Source organism: Salmo salar, chromosome ssa04, assembly GCF_905237065.1.
Source record: "Salmo salar chromosome ssa04, Ssal_v3.1, whole genome shotgun sequence".
In the NCBI taxonomy this organism is placed as follows: Eukaryota; Metazoa; Chordata; class Actinopteri; order Salmoniformes; family Salmonidae; genus Salmo; species Salmo salar.
The window spans coordinates 43,331,319-43,350,078 of NC_059445.1; positions in this window are offsets into that span (position 1 = coordinate 43,331,319).

Sequence of the window (18,760 nt, forward strand, 5' to 3'; positions counted from 1 at the left end):
ACAATTATATAGAGCCAAGATAAAATATTTAAGCAAATTCTACCCCATCCTCCTTCACTATTTTGCAATAGAGGCCTCACGTTGAGGACTGAATGCTTTTCAGATTGGATGTTTGGACTGATGACTCCAGTTTTCCAAGTCTTGTTTAGCTTTCCTTTTTTTCTCTCACAATCTGCTGTTGCTATGGAATCCTTGTGCGAGACCAGTGGCCATGACATCATCCCGTTTACAGTAGACAGCCTCTTTCCATCCCCCAAGGACTCGAGCAAGGGACAGTGGTTTGATGGACACGCATCAGCTGTAATTTACTCTATGGATGGAAATAGCCACATTGTCGTATCCCATTGTTTGTGCTGGAAAGAACTCTGCTGGTCTTTCTCCGTAAGCACTACAAACCAGGACTATAAATCTGTAAATATGCTGCAAATGTGTATATGAAATAGAGGCATTCGAAACAAAACGTACACCACTATTACTGGAGCTGAAACACACATGCAGGTACAGTAGGTTCCTCATTAAGTCTTAGACAGTTTTGGAGGTGACACTGGACAGAAGGGAGAAGTGGAGGAGAGCATTATCGCGTAATTTAAATTTTACACATAAATGTGTAATTTGCATAAATGTAGCTTGTTTTTAGACAACTTTTATGGTCCCTACTATAGAATCGATGTTGATGGAGTTGACGTCATGTCATCATAATTCTCAATCATCATCAAACAATGGTATGACAAATATGTATTTCCATAAGGGGGCAGTGCAAGCCTACTTTTACACATCAAGGGGCCGCCTCTGCTGCTTGCACGACATGTAGGGATACAGCCCTACATTTTCAGCGCATATCTAACACAACAGTTAAAAACGTTGATTACTTTATCGTACCAGATCCTGTATATTTACCTATATTCACATGTAGGTTGCAATCTGGTTAGTCTTATGGGTAATTGGTCCTATTACTGTGAAGCCCCTCTGGTTGTGGAGGATGTGAGGCAAACACACAGAGATATAGAGAAAGTGACGCTCCACCGCAATCACAGCGGTTCCTCTACCATCATTTCGGTGTTTATTAGTTCTGGAAGAAGTGCACCTTTTATTGAGTGAGAGGAGTGAAAAACTGTAAGCCTCTATAAATCAGAGTGTGTATGGAGGTCAGGGTGGGGAATGGGAGCGGGGGTGTAAGGCCAGCCCAGGATGGGACACAACAGGGAGTTTGGTGAGGCGGGCACAGAGTACGGCACACAAGTGCGTTTCTGGCTTCAGGGTGAGGTCTTGATGAACAGTCACGTCCCAGATAGTGACAGTGTTTAATGACTATCTCTGAAATAGACAGGGGCCCATCGGACACTGTCCTCTGCAAACACACAAACACACACACACACACTGCTCTTAAAGTGCCTCAGTGAAAACCAGATGCCATTTTACTTGGCCCCTGGGAGAAAAACTGTAAATGTTAATTTTACAGGATGTGCTTTTCTTAATTCCCAAAAGTGTATTTTGTTAATTCCCGGTTGGGAGTTGAGCGTCTAGACAATGATGCTATTTTAAGCTTGGAGTCAGGCAGTAAATGCCCCTCCTCTCTCATTTCATAGTCTCTCTCTCTGTTGTTCTCTCTTGTTTTCTCTCTCGCTCGCTCTCTCTCCTCCCTTTATTTATACAGGTCAGTCAACCATTTCCATCACCCCTGTCCCCAGAGATATCACCTGATATGTGGGTCTATGTTGTCACCGTCCCCTCTAGGCTGTGTTGAAGGACATCCCTCACTAACATCACTTCAGAGGCTTCACACTGGGCTCCCTGTTCTTGTCCCAAAGACTAAAATACACTTACTAAAAATGGCTGAATACAACAAGAGAAAAAATATGATTCCCCCTCAGATTAATTCCAGATATTGCATACATAGATAATATGTTACTGTTAAACCATGTTATTTTTGCAATTTTTGGGATACGTTTTGGATACTGATATTTTTGGAGCCTGAGTTCATTTACCATTTCCAGCTCATGGCCTGAAGAGTGTTTAAATCACCACCTCTCCCACCAAGAGGACCTTCATCTTTCAAAGCCCTCGCTGTCTTATGGTTCCCAACCTATAAACTCTAAAAGTATTTACGTCTTTGATTTAGTCTGAGATGTATTAATCCATTAGAGAAATGGTTTCCCGTTCGGCGTTAAGTCCTGAAGCAGTTTTTTGCTCACCGTGGGCAGTCAGTAGCAGTGGCTTCCCCTATTTTATTGACTTATTTCAATTGAATAAACATTCTGTGATGTCGTAAATCACAGCACACACCAACAAAAAAAGAAAAGAAAGATGAATGTGGCAGTTACAGGTGAGGCAGGAGTTGAAGTGAATACTAAAATGTGATTGCATTTCCCAGGCCTGAACCATGGCGACATGGCATTCACTCCCAGAGATCTAACCCTATTGCATTTACTGTCTATGTTGCGTTTCCTGGCTGTGAGTTAAAAATAATGTTTTTTAAAAAATGCTTTGGATGGACATATTCTGAGCCTATCTGCTCATTTCCTCTATGCTAGTTTTATTAGCCATCATTCATAGCCTTGGCGATGGAGAGGTACATTGACCACATGACTGCAGAGTGCCAGTAAACCATTTGATGATTTCCATTTTCTAGAAGTATATAAAATGAGATATGAGATGGTAGATAAACAGGTACACACCAGATACACCAGCAGCAGCTGCCTTAATGGGACACGACAGTGAGAGGATGAGTGAGCTGTGACACTTCCCCTTGTCTGTGGTCAGAAGCATGACTGTCTGGTCCCAGCCCTAAAACTCTGGCCCACACTCCTCCAGACAACCGTCTCAGCTTGACAAACTTCCCCAGTTTAGTGAGTTGCGTTTGGATAAAAAGAATGCAGGAAACGTGGCTATGTGGTTCAGTCAGATGAGTCAAGATGTGGCTGCTTGGTTCACTTGTCATCGTCTGGAGGGAAGATAACACTGGTGCCCAGACAGCCTCTTGTTCCTTCAGTTGGGCTGCAGAAAGTAGCCTTTTGTTGCAGTGAGTTGAGCTAAGCTGAAATGAATGCAGTCCACCTACCCTTTTTGAAAAATTAGCATTTTCCATGTCCTGTTAAACATTAGTCAAGTGCAACAAATGTGCCACTGTTTGGAGCGATTTCACTTAAGTGGCTCCATATATGAAGGGAAGGCCTTTTTGTCACGCTGTCACTGGAGAGCACCAAGCATAGAGGGAGTTACGGTCGGTTTACCCTGCTGAAAAGGATCCAAATGTGCCTCCCAGGTACCATGATGCATCAACATTTGAAACCATGGTTGGTTGGAGTGAGTGTGTGTAGAGGCGTCATGTCCACAGGGGGCACAAGGGCACGTGCCCCCTCAGATAAAAAAAAGTCTTACATTTTCTTTTTAAATATATATATTGTCATTCAGCTTTCAGATGTGAAATGAATTACTAAACACAATTTTTAAGCCAACATTTTCTCATAATTATTTATAAATAGATCTGTCAGCTGTATTTTGCGGAGGGGGTACACTGACTGGACCAGACCATTCTCCTTCTAAGGTGCACCAAGGAAGAAAATATATGCTATGCAGGACTCTAGATACTCAAGTGCGTGCAGAGAGTATTGTCAGTAGAGGAGGACAGAGTGTCGACTGTCAAGTGCCACACACAGCTTTTTATTTGATTTTAGCTACCGGTGATGAGCAGGAATCATCTCGCAGGAGTTATGTTTGAAAATGAATTTGATCAAGCTATGTAGCCTATTGATTCCTTCTTGATTAATAAAAAATACAAATATCTCCGTAATACTAGCCACCTAGCAATTTTATTAAGTTGGCTTTAGCTAGCCAGCTAGATACTGTAGGTTCCTAATCTCCCAACCTCATAACTAGCTACCAAGCCTTTTCAGGCTATCAATCAAGTTAGAGTAGCTTGTCTAACTATCTTAGCTGGTATGCCTGCTGGCAAGCTTGCTAGACTTTAGAAAATACTAAAATTGCTTTGAACGCCCACACCAGCAGAAATCCTTTTTCGAGCTGAAAGACGATGGCCAGAGCTTACCCATGATGTTGCACAACGATGTTAGTCAATAAGTAATTGTTTTACTCAAAGTAGGATATATTTGGGCTTGAGGTGCCAAATCCAAATGTGTGACTTCGGATGTTTCTGTGAGTCTTACGGGTCTTTTCCAATGAGATGACATGCAAATTATTTTCAGCCTACATTTAGTTTCAGGGCTGGGTTTTATTTAAATGTTACAACCCACCAGCATGGCAATGTTTATTAAATTAGAAGCACCTGCTACAAAGTTCTTCCTATTCTCAAGTCGTCTGAAATTCTAACAGCTTTTCTCTGTAGCCTACACTTGGGTTTCGACTAGATAAAACAGCCACAAAGTCAAAATTGGCTATATCGTACAAATTCATGAAAACAAATATGAGCTTTTTTTTATTTAAGGTTAGAGTGTGGGTCATAAACCCACACTTTATGAGTGTGGGTTTATGGCTGTGTTAACTAGTGACAAACCTACACTTGGTCACATGGAGCAAATTCAAATAGGGGGATCAAACTTTTGTTTTTGCACCTCCCAGCAAATGATCGTAGTCCATCCAATAATGCTCCAAACTGTTCACTAGTTAGGCTATCCATGTTACCAAACCGTTCAATAGTTTGGCTATCCGTATTACCAAACCGTTCAATAGTTAGGCTGTCCATTGTGACAATAATGCTAGTACGAACTCGGACCCAGGCGCAGAGAAACACACAGTAAGGGTAAATCCAGAACATTTACTAAGGTCTTCACGGAAAAAACAACATAATAGCATACTAATCAAAACATGAGACCTAAGCAAAGATCTCTGCCCACAGAGGAACCCAAATAGCCAGGCAACAGGTGAACCGAGAGGTCAATCAACCACAGGTGAAACCAATAATAACAACAATCAGGGGAACCTGGACACTAGAAACAAAGTAAGGGTGCCCTCCAGTGGTAACCTAAGGGAGCACACTCAAAAATGAAACACAACTGTGACAGGACCCCCCCACCCCCCTCAAGGAACGGCTCCTGACGTTCCACCAGGGGTGGCTGAACGTCAACGGAAGTCCTGAATGAGTCCGGGGTCCAGAATGTCCCATGCCGGAACCCAGGATTGTTCCTCAGGACCGTAACCCTCCCAGTCCACGAGATACTGAGTCCCACGCCGGAACTGACGACTGGAGAGGATGCGTTGCACCGTGTAGTCTGGCTGTCCCGCTATCATGCGAGGCGGAGGCTGAGTGGCCGGAACCAAAGAACTGAATACCACAGGCTTGAGTCTAGAGATGTGGAAGTTGGGATGAACCCTCATGGACCGGGAAAGACGAAGATGATAGGCCATTGAATTGATGCGCTGTAGAACCTTGAATGGCCCAACGTACTGGGTAGCCAACTTCCTAGATTCCAAACGTAGAGGCAGATCCCTAGTAGACATCCAGACCATCTAACCTGGACGCAGGAGGAGACCCGGGCGGCGATGATGGCTGGCCTGTCGTTGAACCCGAGCTGAGGACCTCAGGAGCGCTGACTGAGCCCTCTTCCAGGTCCAGCGGCAACGAGAGATGAGGCGTTGAGCGGAAGGGACCGCCACTTCAATCTCCTGATCTGGAAACAAGGGGTTTGGTAACCTTACAACACCTGGAATGGTGACAGGCCGGTGGAGGAACACTGAAGAATGTTGTGTGCGTAATCCACCCAGGGAAGGCGCTGACTCCAAGTGGCGGGGTTGGCGGATACACAGCACCGTAAGGCGGTCTCCAGATCCTGGTTTACATGCTCCGTTTGACCGTTGGACTGAGGATGATATCCCGAGGACAGACTGGCTGATGACCCCAGAAGATTACTGAATGCCCTCCAGAATCTGGAGGTAAACTGGGGGCCCCGGTCAGAGACTATGTCCAGAGGAAGTCCATGAAGGCGGAAAACATGCTGAATGACTAGCTGAGCTGTCTCACGGGCAGATGGAAGCTTAGGCAGCAGAATGAAATGTGACGCCTTGGAAAAGCGGTCCACAATGACCAGGATGACCGTGTGGCCCTCTGAGGATGGAAGGCCCGTGATGAAATCCATAGAGAGGTGAGACCAGTGTCGAGAAGTTGTTGGCAGTGGATGAAGAAGCCCCAGAGGCTGCTGACGAGGAGTTTTGTTCCGGGCGCAGGTTGGACAAGCAGCCACAAAGGTCCAAGTGTCCGCCTCCGCCAAGGGCCACCAAAACCTCCCCTTCAAAAACTCCAGCATTCGCTGCACTCCCGGATGAGAGGTGAGACGCGACAAGTGAGCCCATTGAAGTACCTTCGACCGTGCCCCAATAGGGACAAAAAGTCTGTTAGGTGGATAGCCGTCTGGAACTGTCTCCCTACCACGCGCCTCCCTCACTACAGTCTCTATACCCCAGGACACCGGCGTGAGGATGAGAGACCTGGGGATGATGTATCCAAGCAGCTAGAAAGGGCATCCGGCTTCACGTTCTTAAACCCCGGACTGTAAGATAACGTGAATCTGAACCGAGTGAAGAAGAGAGCTCAACAAGCCTGCCGGGGAGTGAGGCGTTAAGCCTCCTGGATGTAGGCTAGGTTCTTGTGGTCAGTCCAAACCATAAAGGGGTGTTCCAAACCCTCCAACCAGTGTCACCACTCCTCCAAAGCCAGTTTGACCGCAAGAAGCTCCTGATTTCCGGCATCATAGTTCCTCTCTGCTGGAGAGAGATGCCTGGAGAAGAAGGCACAGGGATGAAGCTTTTAGTCTTTAGCCAAGCGCTGAGACAGAACCGCACCCACCTCTACCACGAAGGGAAGAGAAGGATCCACATGAACAAGAATGGGTACAGAAGAAAACTGACGTTTTAGGTCCTGGAACGCCTTCTCAATAGCAGAGATCCAGCATACATGCCCAGCTGAGCCCTTGGTGAGCGCTGTCAATGGCGCAGCCACAGAACTAAAGTCTCTCACAAATCTCCTGTAGAAATGAGCAAAATCCCAAAAACCCTGGACTTGCTTGACTGTGCTGGGCCGCTGCCAGTTGACCACCACTTCTACCTTTTGGGAGTCCATCCTTACACCGCCTTGAGACACAATGTACCCCAGGAAGGATATCTGAGGAACGTGAAACTCAAATTTTTCGGCCTTCACAAACAAGTCTTTGAAGGACCTGGCAAACATGTTGGATGTGTTCAACCATGGACCTGGAGAAGATGAGGATGTCATCCAGGTACACAAACACAAACCTGTGAAGGAAGTTGCGCAGCACATCATTAACCAGGGCCTGGAAAATGGCGGGAGCATTAGTAAGTCCAAACGGCATGACCCGGTACTCATAATGTCCATTAGGGGTGTTGAACGCTGTCTTCCACTCGTCTCCTTGTCTGATGCGCACCAGATTGTACGCGTTCCGTAAATCCAAATTTGAGAAAAACTTAGCTCCCTGGAGTCTCTCAAAAGCTGACGACATAAGAGGAAGAGGGTAATGGTTCTTGATGGTAATGTTATTTAAATCCCGGTAATGGATACAGGGACGTAATCCCCCATCCTTCTTCACAACAAAGAAAAAACCCGCTCCTGCAGGTGAAGTGGACGGCCAAATAAAATCAGTCGCCAGCACCTCCTTAAGATAACTGTTCATGGCTGTAGTCTCTGGACCTGAGAGAGAATACAGCCCTCCTCTCGGAGGAGTGGTGCCGGGCAGGAGGTTGATGGCACAATCGTAGGGCCTGTGAGGAGGTAGTTCGCTGGCCCTTCGTTTGCTGAAGACCTGACCCAGATCCCAGTTATCCCAAGGTACGCGGGAGAGATCAGGCTTGTCATCCCCAGTTGGAGGAACAGGAGAGTCGGAAGCCTCCAGACGAGCAGGGCCGGAAAGGGATGGAGAGTTGCTGGCAGGTGAACTGGCATGAAGGATTCCATCCCAGAACTCTTCCCAAGGGCCAGTCAATTTGAGGAATATGGGTGGAAAGCTACGGATGTCCGAGAACCAGGGGAAGCTCAGGGGATTCCACCAGATGTAACTGGATAAGCTCCACATGGTAATCCAGAATTCATAGCTGAATAGGCATGGTGAGTGCTTCACCTTCCCAGACCCTAGGGGTTGACCATCCAGTGCAGTGACCGACAATGGAATGTCCAGCTTAGTGAGATGCAGCCCCTGTTGGCAAGCTAATGTGCGATCTAGAAAACAGCCGGTAGCCCCAGAGTCCATGAAAGCAGGAATGTCCAACTGCCCATTGTCCCACCGCAGGTTGGCCGGAAGCAAGGTGCGTACCATGTCGACAGCTGGAGACTCTGACTTGCCAGTATTCTCTCATCTACTGACGAGTCATCCTGTTTCCCGTCAGCTCGGGACAAGAGGCACGGAAATGTCCAGGCTGTCCACAGTAAAGACAACGTTGCTCGTTAATCCTGCGCCTTCTCTCCAGAGCAGACAGTCTGGTGCGTCCGAATTGCATCGACTCCTCTGAAGGATATGAAGGAGACCCAGAGATGAATTGAGAACCCAGACTGGGTACAGAACAAGCATACGCAGCATAAGGCAGTGGAACCAACAAAGAATTGACTCCCTCGGCGGAACCCGAAACACTGAAACCAACACGAAACTCCTCCGTCCTCTCCCGACAACGTTCCCGAAGCCGGTTGTCAATCCGAATAGCCAGAACGATAAGCTCATTCAGAGTGTCAGGGTTGTCCCAGGAAGCCAGTTCATCCTTGAGAACCTCGCTGAGTCCGTTCAGAAAGGCTGAGTGAAGTGCCTCAGTATTCCAACAGCTCTCAGCGGCGAGCATCCAAAAGTCAATGGCGTAATCAGCTATGCTCCGGCTGCCCTTCCAAAGCGCAATGAGTCTTTGGGCAGCATTCCTGCCACTGATGGGGTGTTCAAAAACCCTGTTCATCTCCTGACTGAAGCTTTGCCAATTAAAACAAATATCTGATTGTTGCTCCCATATGGCCGTGGCCAAGGCCAGAGCCCATCCTGAGAGCAAGAAGATGACGTATGCCACTATGGAACACTGTGGGAAACGTTGATATCTGCAACTCGAAGACCAGCGAACATTGGAGCAGGAACCCACGACACCTCCCAGGATGCCCCTCATAGCGCTCCGGTGCCGGGAGATGAGGCTCCCCGAGGGGAGGAAGATGATGAGCTGGTAGGGAGTGGAGGGTTAGGAACCGCCACAGGTGCAGCAGCCGTTGCTCCCATCTGTCCTGTCTGCAGAGCGGACAAAAGAGTTCTTAAATCCTCCGACAATGTCTTCAGCTGCGCCTCATGGCGACCAATCACAGTTCCATGCTGGATGAGAGCCGACCATAGATGGTGGAGCTCAGAGTGTCGCTTGAACGATGGAGAAATCTCTGCTGGGTCCATTGTTGCTTAGGTCTACTGTGACAATAATGCTAGTATGAACTCGGACCCAGGCGCAGAGAAGCACATCAGGCAGAGGTAAGGGTAAATCCAGAACATTTACTAAGGTCTTCACGGAAAAAACAATATAATAGCATACTAATCAAAACATGAGACCTAAGCAAAGATCCCTGCCCACAGGAACCCAAATAGCCAGGCAACAGGTGAACCGAGAGGGCAATCAACCACAGGTGAAACCAATAATAACAATCAGGGGAACCTGGACACTAGAAACAAAGTAAGGGTGCCCTCCAGCGGTAACCTAAGGGAGCTCAATCAAAAATGAAACAGAACTATGACAATCCATATTACCAAACCATTCAATAGTTAGGCTATCCATATTACCAAACCGTTCAATAGTTCGGCTATCCATATTGCCTACCCGTTCAATAGTTAGACTATCCATATTACCCACCCGTTCACTAGTTAGGCTATCCATATTACCAAACCGTTCAATAGTTAGGCTATCCATATTACCCACCCGTTCAATAGTTAGGCTATCCATATTATCCACCCGTTCAATAGTTAGGCTATCCATATTACCTACCCATTCAATAGTTAGGCTATCCATATTATCCACCCGTTCAATAGTTAGGCTATCCATATTATCCACCCGTTCAATAGTTAGGCTATCCATATTACCAAACCGTTCAATAGTTAGGCTATCCATATTACCCACCCGTTCAATAGTTAGGCTATCCATATTATCCACCCATTCAATAGTTAGGCTATCCATATTACCCACCCGTTCAATAGTTAGGCTATCCATAGTCTACCTAGAAATTCAGAAACCTAGGAAAAAACCTAGAGAGGAACAAGGCTCTAGGCGTTCTTCAAGATGTTAAAATGTTCATAGAAATAATAATCACAGTGGACATAGAGGGTGCAACAGGTCAGCACCTCAGGAGTAAATGTCAGTTGGCTTTTGATAGCCCAGCATTCAAAGGTCGAGACAGCGGGGGGGGTTGTAGATGGAAACAGCAGGTCTGGGACAAGGTAACATGACCGGTGAACAGGTCAGGGTTCCATAGCCGCAGGCAGAGCAGCAGAAACGCCCGGACAGGGCCAACCAGGGAGGATATCACCTCACCTACTTTGCCAAAGCACAGCCCCCACACCACCAAAGGGATATCAACAGACCACTAACTTACTGAGTATAGGCTGAGTATAGCCCACGAAGATCTCCCCCACAGCACAAGCCAGAGGATAGGAAGGATGGCAGAGTGCAAGCAAGCCAGTGACTCAGCTCCCGTAATAGGGTCAGAGGCAGAGAATCGCATTGGAGAGATGGGAGCTGGCCAGGCAGAGACAGCAAGGATGTGGGCCAGCATCCCTGTGGAACACTTTATACACCTTGTAGTCAATGCCCCGGTGAACTTAGGCTGTTCTGAGGGCAAAAGGAGGTTCATCTCAATATTAGGAAGGTGTTCCTAATGTTTTGAACAGTCTGTATATAGCTGCGCAATTAAAATAATGCATTCATATATAGCTAGCTAGCTTGCTGAAATGATAACAGAGAGAACAAAGAATATAGCTATTTGATAATGTCAGTGTGCATGTCCAAATATTAATGATGTCTGGAATCCGACACGGTTTCACTGGAATTAACGGCAAGAGTCAGACAAACGTCAACCCTCAACATGTCAACAACTTGTATAGGCATGGTTTAGCTGAGACTCATTTCTTGACAGGTAGGCTGGTAGTCTTTGTCTGAAATAATAATTTTTGTAGGGCATACCCCGAAGTGACTCTTTTCTCTGTATGCAAGAATTTCCTCTGTGTTTTCTTAGGAATTCAGCATTCTCTGTGTTGTCTTAGGAATGCCTCATTATCTTACCAACCCCCATTGTCATACCTCTGGGTAGCAGAGGTTCTGTTGTCTAAAGGTTTGTAGGTCTAATGTCTGATTGGAGGTTAATTTTACAGTAATGCTATTGGTCAACAACTCAGATTTTGAATCCAAACAACTCAGATATTATAAAAGGGTCTTATCTTCATTGTCTCTTTGTCTTTTTTGTTCCTGGTCTGCAGTGGTGAGATTCCTATACCCTTTCTTTCTCTCTCCCTCTCCCATGAGCTATGGGCCATGGCTCAAGCCCCAGTTTCTTTGTCTCTCTCTCTCTCTCTCGCTCTCTCTGATCATGCTTAAAATAATGCCTTGTAATGCATGGTAATGCTTTGTAACTTAGGCTTTATGACTTGTATGTGAATCCATTCATTTTACAAAGTAATTAAATACATTTTTATTTAGAATTAATTCTCAGACATTTCAAGTCCAGCTACTCAACTATAGTCTTGCATATTGCAATCCCAAGGTGCATGTGAAGACAGGAATTATTCAAAATAGGTGCGGAAACTTCCTCTGAGGTGGGCCTTTAATTATTGGGTTATGGTATACTATATACCTGTGTGGCAGTTGTACTAAAGGCATAAAACTTCTTAAAGAATCAATATCATTCAATAACATTGTGTGTGTGTGTGTGTGTGTGTGTGTGTGTGTGTGTGTGTGTGTGTGTGTGTGTGTGTGTGTGTGTGTGTGTGTCTCAAGTATAGAGAGTGAGATCTATTTCTTCTCTGGTGGCAGTAAACATTTTAATAGCAGCTCAATCTACATGTTGACCTCTTTTGCTCTCTCTATGGCGATTGCCAATCTGTGAGGAAAGTGTCAACAGTATGCTCTGAGTCTACAAGAACTCTCGGGAACACTTTTGCTGAGTCATAAAGTGGGCAAATCTTAACTTTAGTAACTCTCTCCCCGCGTGTGTTTTAGATGTCCTGTCACAGTCCAGTCAACCCACTTTATCATGATGGAGAAATTACATTTATAACTGCAGAGGCCATTACTGTGATTGTGACTAAACAACACCATGCAAACATTTTGTCAACAAATGAAGCAGAAGTGCCTTTCAGCCCTCTTACACAGATCAAATTGTCCCGAATAACAGAGAGAGGTAGAGGAGCTTTTTGTGAACTCTGCAAGGCAACCACTGTGCCCCAAGCATGCCACTGTAACTGCACTTCCTGTGTCACGAAGACGGGGTGTCGCTTTGAATTAGGTCCCCATCACCCCACACAAAAAACAAATGGCCCGGAAGTGGGTTAGAACATATAGGCCAGTGTAACAAGAGGTCTTTAGTTTAAATCAAAGTCATTGCTTGATGTGAGACCAGTATGACTGTGTGCGTGATAAGACAAGTTGATTTATATTTGCGTCTGTGAGAGGGATGGGATGTGTGCCTTCCCATGGGCGGATGGGTAGTGTACTGTCTCTTGGATGCCCTGGAATTAGAGAGGCTTTTTGACTTGAACTGATATGATGTAAAGAGATTTCTAACCCTGAAGATGGACAGGACATATGACATCACCAGCCAGTAGCCACAGACTCTATTTCTCCTCTGGGAAGAACGACTCAAAGCTTATCGTTGGCATGGTTATCTACAGCGAATATTGAATATGTAATTTGATCAGCAACGCAATGTGAAATGCACTCCACATAATGGCACTGTGCAATATCGATTCTTTCAGTTATCGCTCATTTTATTTCTGTCCTGTGACACTATACTCATCGTGTAGCAGCTAAACTAGATCTGGTGGCAATCCCCTATTAGTCTACTACAGGCAGCAAGGGAAGCACATCATGCATGGTCAATCCATTGAGTGATGTGAACTGTAACAGGAAATGAGAGGCCGTCACAGACCCCTCTTCATCTGGAGAGACAGGATATAAGATACTTGACCTCTGACCCATATCACTGTAGATCACAATCTCTGCTCCTTAGATTATTTTGTTCCTAATTGTTCCTTGCATGACCAATGTGTTTGTTTGCAACAGACAAGTTAAGCGACGTCCCTGTTCTACTGAGAGATCTCGGATTTGTGAGTTTCAGAATGAACTGTGCAGTGCTACAGTGCCATCAGTATGAGTCGACAGGGCACTCGCTCCCGACCTCACTTACATGCCTCAGTCAGCCCTGTGTTTGTATTGACAGCCAGGTAGTGTTTGGCCTTGTTCGATATGGCGGTCGCTTCACTGAGCCGCAGCTAAAGAGATCATACCAAAGATGCAGGAGAAACAGTCCCTCCCCACTCTGGCAGGATCTTTGTCTGCCTCTGTCGGGTCAATACCAAACACAATCAATGGAGGTTCCAGGGTCGGAAGAGCATTGTGGTGATGTCATTTCTCTGTTTGGGCCATGGAAGAGAGTGGGTCAAAAATGCCATGGTACATGCTATGGTATGCAAACTTGGATGTAATTGTCTAGGATGCAATGCTTTAGTTAACCTAAAACGTGTCATTGCGGAATCTATCCAAATGAAGACACCTACTGGTTGCAGTCTAATAACAAAGAGAGTGCTGTATCACCAATGATGCCTGCATGTAAAATAAGGAATTAGAGCTGCTTATCATGTTCTATTTCCTGTTGTCCAAAAGCCTCTCCTTGAAGACAAAAGAGAAGAAAAGGCGACTCATGGAAATAAAAATGGGACGGGAGAGATTTGAGGAGCGTCTGGCAGGCTATTCTCAGGTTCAGTGGTTCATTTGATGGGGGGGGCTTTACCAAGCAAGTAAATAAAATATGTTTTGCTGTATCAGGCACTTTCAACAAATTAAAGTCAATACAGCGGAACGGCCTGTTCCTGGTTCCCTCCGTCTGGCAGCAGTGATGAGACAGAGAGAGACCTGGGCTCTATGAGCTGCTGCAGCATGATGCTCCACTTCCACACTCCATCGTTCCCAGCCTCTCCCCTCTCTGCCACCCGCCACGTATCATTAGAACTATTAATAACACCTGTCCAATAAGACAAACCACTGAACCACCCTGACCTAAACATGTCAAAATCCATATACTCTTTCTATGATATACCGTATCTCCAACCCCTCTTAAATGTTTGATGTTGAGGTTTTACTTGTGAAACATTTCCCTCCATACCAGTAGGAAATGTGTTTTAAGAGGAATAAGGAATACTCTAAAAGTAACATATTATACAAGGCTTCCAACTGGAATTCCCAATTGCAACAGTTCTACCAGAACAGAGAGGAACACAACAGGAATAGAACAAGTATGGTGGGATTTTCCCCCTGCAATGCTTACGCATCTCCTCAAACTGGCTTTTTGCCCACAATCACATTAAAGTACAAACTGTTCATCTTTGTGTCTCATATCTCTTCTGACGGCTGTTCCGGACCCACTCTGCAATCAGAGGGAGAAGTTAGAGGCAGTCGCTGGGAAACCAGATTGTACCTTTTCTCCCTCACTGCTCCCTGGAGTCTCTCTGCTATCTGTGGAACCATTTCTGTACTTTCTCCACATTTTCCCCCCATCCCTCTGCTCTGTGTCTTGCTCTTTAGTTTGCTAGCTGTTGTTTAAGTTCCCCAGTTCACGTGGAATACCCCACATGCACGAGCAGCCACATGCACACCTACAGTATGTTATTTCTCACATGAAAACATGCACACATTCACATTTTCTCTGATTCCAAACGTTGTTCTGCTAAGCCCGCTATTATGCATGAAATTATAGCAGTTACTCATTTGCTGGCATTCATGGACAGCAGTGGTATAACATAATTACACAAATATTTAATGTGGAAAAATCTCAGTGTACATATGGATTACAGAGGACCTTTGCATACCAAGTAAGGGTTTAATTCACATTTTGAGAATGGAATAGAGAATGTCCTTTAAACCGTTTCAATGCATTCTCTTCTGTTGTGTTCCATTGGTGTAATCTGTGAGGGACAGTCACCTGGTGGAAGACTGGGCCATGGGTCTTTATTTGTCTACTCATGACGAGAGATACAGCCATTGTAGAGATTAAAATCATGTGAGCGGGAAGCATCAATCTAAGAGGAGGGCCTGCGCGAAGGCTAGCCCCCTCACACCTCCATAGGTACCCTGTGCAGGACGTGGCTCAGATACACTCCATTGAGCTCCTCATCTTCTTGATTTAAAGGTCTCTCAAGTGAGGAAGACAGAATGGGAGGGGGAGCGAGGCAAAATGTTAGAACTGGTGAATTTCTTTCTATCCTCTACTCTCTCAAATCAAATCAAATGTTATTGGTCACATACACATGGTTAGCAGATGTTAGTGCGAGTGTAGTGAAATGCTTGTGCTTCTAGTTCCGACAGTGCAATAATATCTAACAAGTAATCTAACAATTTCCCAACAACTGAGAATATGTACATACACTGCTCAAAAAAATAAAGGGAACACTTAAACAACACAATGTAACTCCAAGTCAATCACACTTCTGTGAAATCAAACTGTCCACTTAGGAAGCAACACTGATTGACAATAAATTTCACATGCTGTTGTGCAAATGGAATAGACAACAGGTGGAAATTATAGGCAATAAGCAAGACACCCCCAATAAAGGAGTGGTTCTGCAGGTGGTGACCACAGACCACTTCTCAGTTCCTATGCTTCCTGGCTGATGTTTTGGTCACTTTTGAATGCTGGCGGTGCTTTCACTCTAGTGGTAGCATGAGACGGAGTCTACAACCCACACAAGTGGCTCAGGTAGTGCAGCTCATCCAGGATGGCACATCAATGCGAGCTGTGGCAAGAAGGTTTGCTGTGTCTGTCAGCATAGTGTCCAGAGCATGGAGGCACTACCAAGAGACAGGCCAGTACATCAGGAGACATGGAGGAGCCCGTAGGAGGGCAACAACCCAGCAGCAGGACCGCTACCTCCGCCTTTGTGCAAGGAGGAGCAGGAGGAGCACTGCCAGAGCCCTGCAAAATGACCTCCAACAGGCCACAAATGTGCATGTGTCTGCTCAAACGGTCAGAAACAGACTCCATGAGGGTGGTATGAGGGCCCGACGTCCACAGGTGGGGGTTGTGCTTACAGCCCAACACTGTGCAGGACGTTTGGCATTTGCCAGAGAACACCAAGATTGGCAAATTCGCCACTGGCGCCCTGTGCTCTTCACAGTTGAAAGCAGGTTCACACTGAGCACGTGACAGACGTGACAGAGTCTGGAGACGCCGTGGAGAACGTTCTGCTGCCTGCAACATCCTCCAGCATGACCGGTTTGGCGGTGGGTCAGTCATGGTGTGGGGTGGCATTTCTTTGGGGGGCCGCACAGCCCTCCATGTGCTCGCCAGAGGTAGCCTGACTGCCATTAGGTACCGAGATGAGATCCCTTGTGAGACCCCTTGTGAGACCATATGCTGGTGCAGTTGGCCCTGGGTTCCTCCTAATGCAAGACAATGCTAGACCTCATGTCGCAGGAGTGTGTCAGCAGTTCCTGCAAGAGGAAGGCATTGATGCTATGGACTGGCCCGCCCGTTCCCCAGACCTGAATCCAATTGAGCACATCTGGGACATCATGTCTAGCTCCATCCACCAACGCCACGTTGCACCACAGACTGTCCAGGAGTTGGCGGATGCTTTAGTCCAGGTCTGGGAGGAGATCCCTCAGGAGACCATCCGCCACCTCATCAGGAGCATGCCCAGGCGTTGTAGGGAGGTCATACAGGCACGTGGAGGCCACACACACTACTGAGCCTCATTTTGACTTGTTTTAAGGACATTACATCAACGTTGGATCAGCCTGTAGTGTGGTTTTCCACTTTAATTTTGAGTGTGACTCCAAATCCAGACCTCCATGGGTTGATAAATTGGATTTCCATTGATTATTTTTGTGTGATTTTGTTGTCAGCACATTCAACTATGTAAAGAAAAAAGTATTTAATAAGATTATTTCTTTCATTCAGATCTAGGATGTGTTATTTTGGTGTTCCATTTATTTTTTTGAGCAGTGTATAAATATAGTCTGATGGCCTTGAGATAGAAGCTGTTTTTTGGTCTCTCGGTCCCAGCTTTGATGCAACTGTACTGACCTCGCCTTCTGAATGGTAACGGTGTGAACAGACAGTGGCTCGGGTGGTTGTTGTCCTTGATTATCTTTTTGGCCTTCCTGTGACATTGGGTGCTGTAGGTGTCATGGAGGGCAGGTAGTTTGCCCCTGGTGACACGTTGTGCAGACCGCACCACCCTCTGGGGAGCCCTGTGGTTGAGGGCGGTGCAGTTGCCGTACCAGGCTGTGATACAGGATGCTCTCGATTGTGCATCTGTAAAAGTTTCTCAGGGTTTTGGGTGACAAGACACATTTCTTCAGCCTCTTGAGGTTGAAGAGGCGCTGTTGCGCCTTCTTCACCGCACTATCTGTGTGGGTGGACCATTTCAGTTTGTCTGTGATTTGTACACAGAGGAACTTAAAACTTTCCACCTTCTCCACTGCTGTCCCTTCGCTGTGGATAGGGGGGGTGCTTCCTCTGCTGTTCCCTGAAGTCCACAATCATCTCCTTTGTTTTGTTGACGTTGAGTGAGAGGTTGTTTTCCTGACACCACCTCCCTGTAGGCTGTCTCGTCATTGTTGGTAATCAAGCCCACTACTGTTGTGCCATCTGCAAACTTCATGATTGAGTTGGAGGCGTGCATGGCCACGCAGTCATGGGTGAACAGGGAGTACAGGAGGGGGCTGATCGCGCACCCTTGTGGTGCCCCAGTGTTGAGGGTCAGCGAAGTGGAGATGTTGTTTCCTACCTTCACCACCTGGGGGGCGGCCCGTCAGAAAGTCCAGGACCCAATTGCACAGGGCGGGGTTGAGACCCAGGGCCTCCAGGTTGATGATGAGCTTGGAGGGTACTATGGTGTTGAATGCTGAACTGTAGTCAATGAACAGCATTTTTACATATGTATTCCTCTTGTCCAGATGGGATAGGGCAGTGTGCAGTGTGATGTGGACCTTGCATCGTCTGTGGACCTATTGGGGCGGTATGCAAACTGAAGTGGGTCTTGGGTGGCCGGTAAGGTGGAGGTGATATGATCCTTGACTAGTCTCTCAAAGCACTTCATGATGACAGAAGTGAGTGCTACGGGGCGGTAGTCATTTAGTTCAGTTATCTTTGCCTTCTTGGGTACAGGAACAATGGTGGCCATCTTGAAGCATGTGGGGACAGCAGACTGGGATAGGGAGCGATTGAATAAGTCCGTAAACACACCAGCCAGCTGGTCTGTGCATGCTCTGAGGACACGGCTAGGGATGCCGTCTGGGCCTGCAGCCTTGCAAGGGTTAACACGTTTAAATTTGTTAACAGTCAGGCTGTCCAGTAAAAAATCTGGTCACTATTCAGACCAGATTTAGTTGCAATAATACTGTAACTATAACGTTTTTTCTAAAATGGTCTCTTGTAAATGAGGCTTGGAAGTATGTAAGGAGGAATAACGTGGCTCTGTCGTGCTGAAGTTCATTCATGGTTTACCAATGTGCCTTCACTCTCTCCCCCTTCTCTTCCTGTCCTCTCTTTAATAATAACCAAGGGGCTGCATCTGCAGTAATT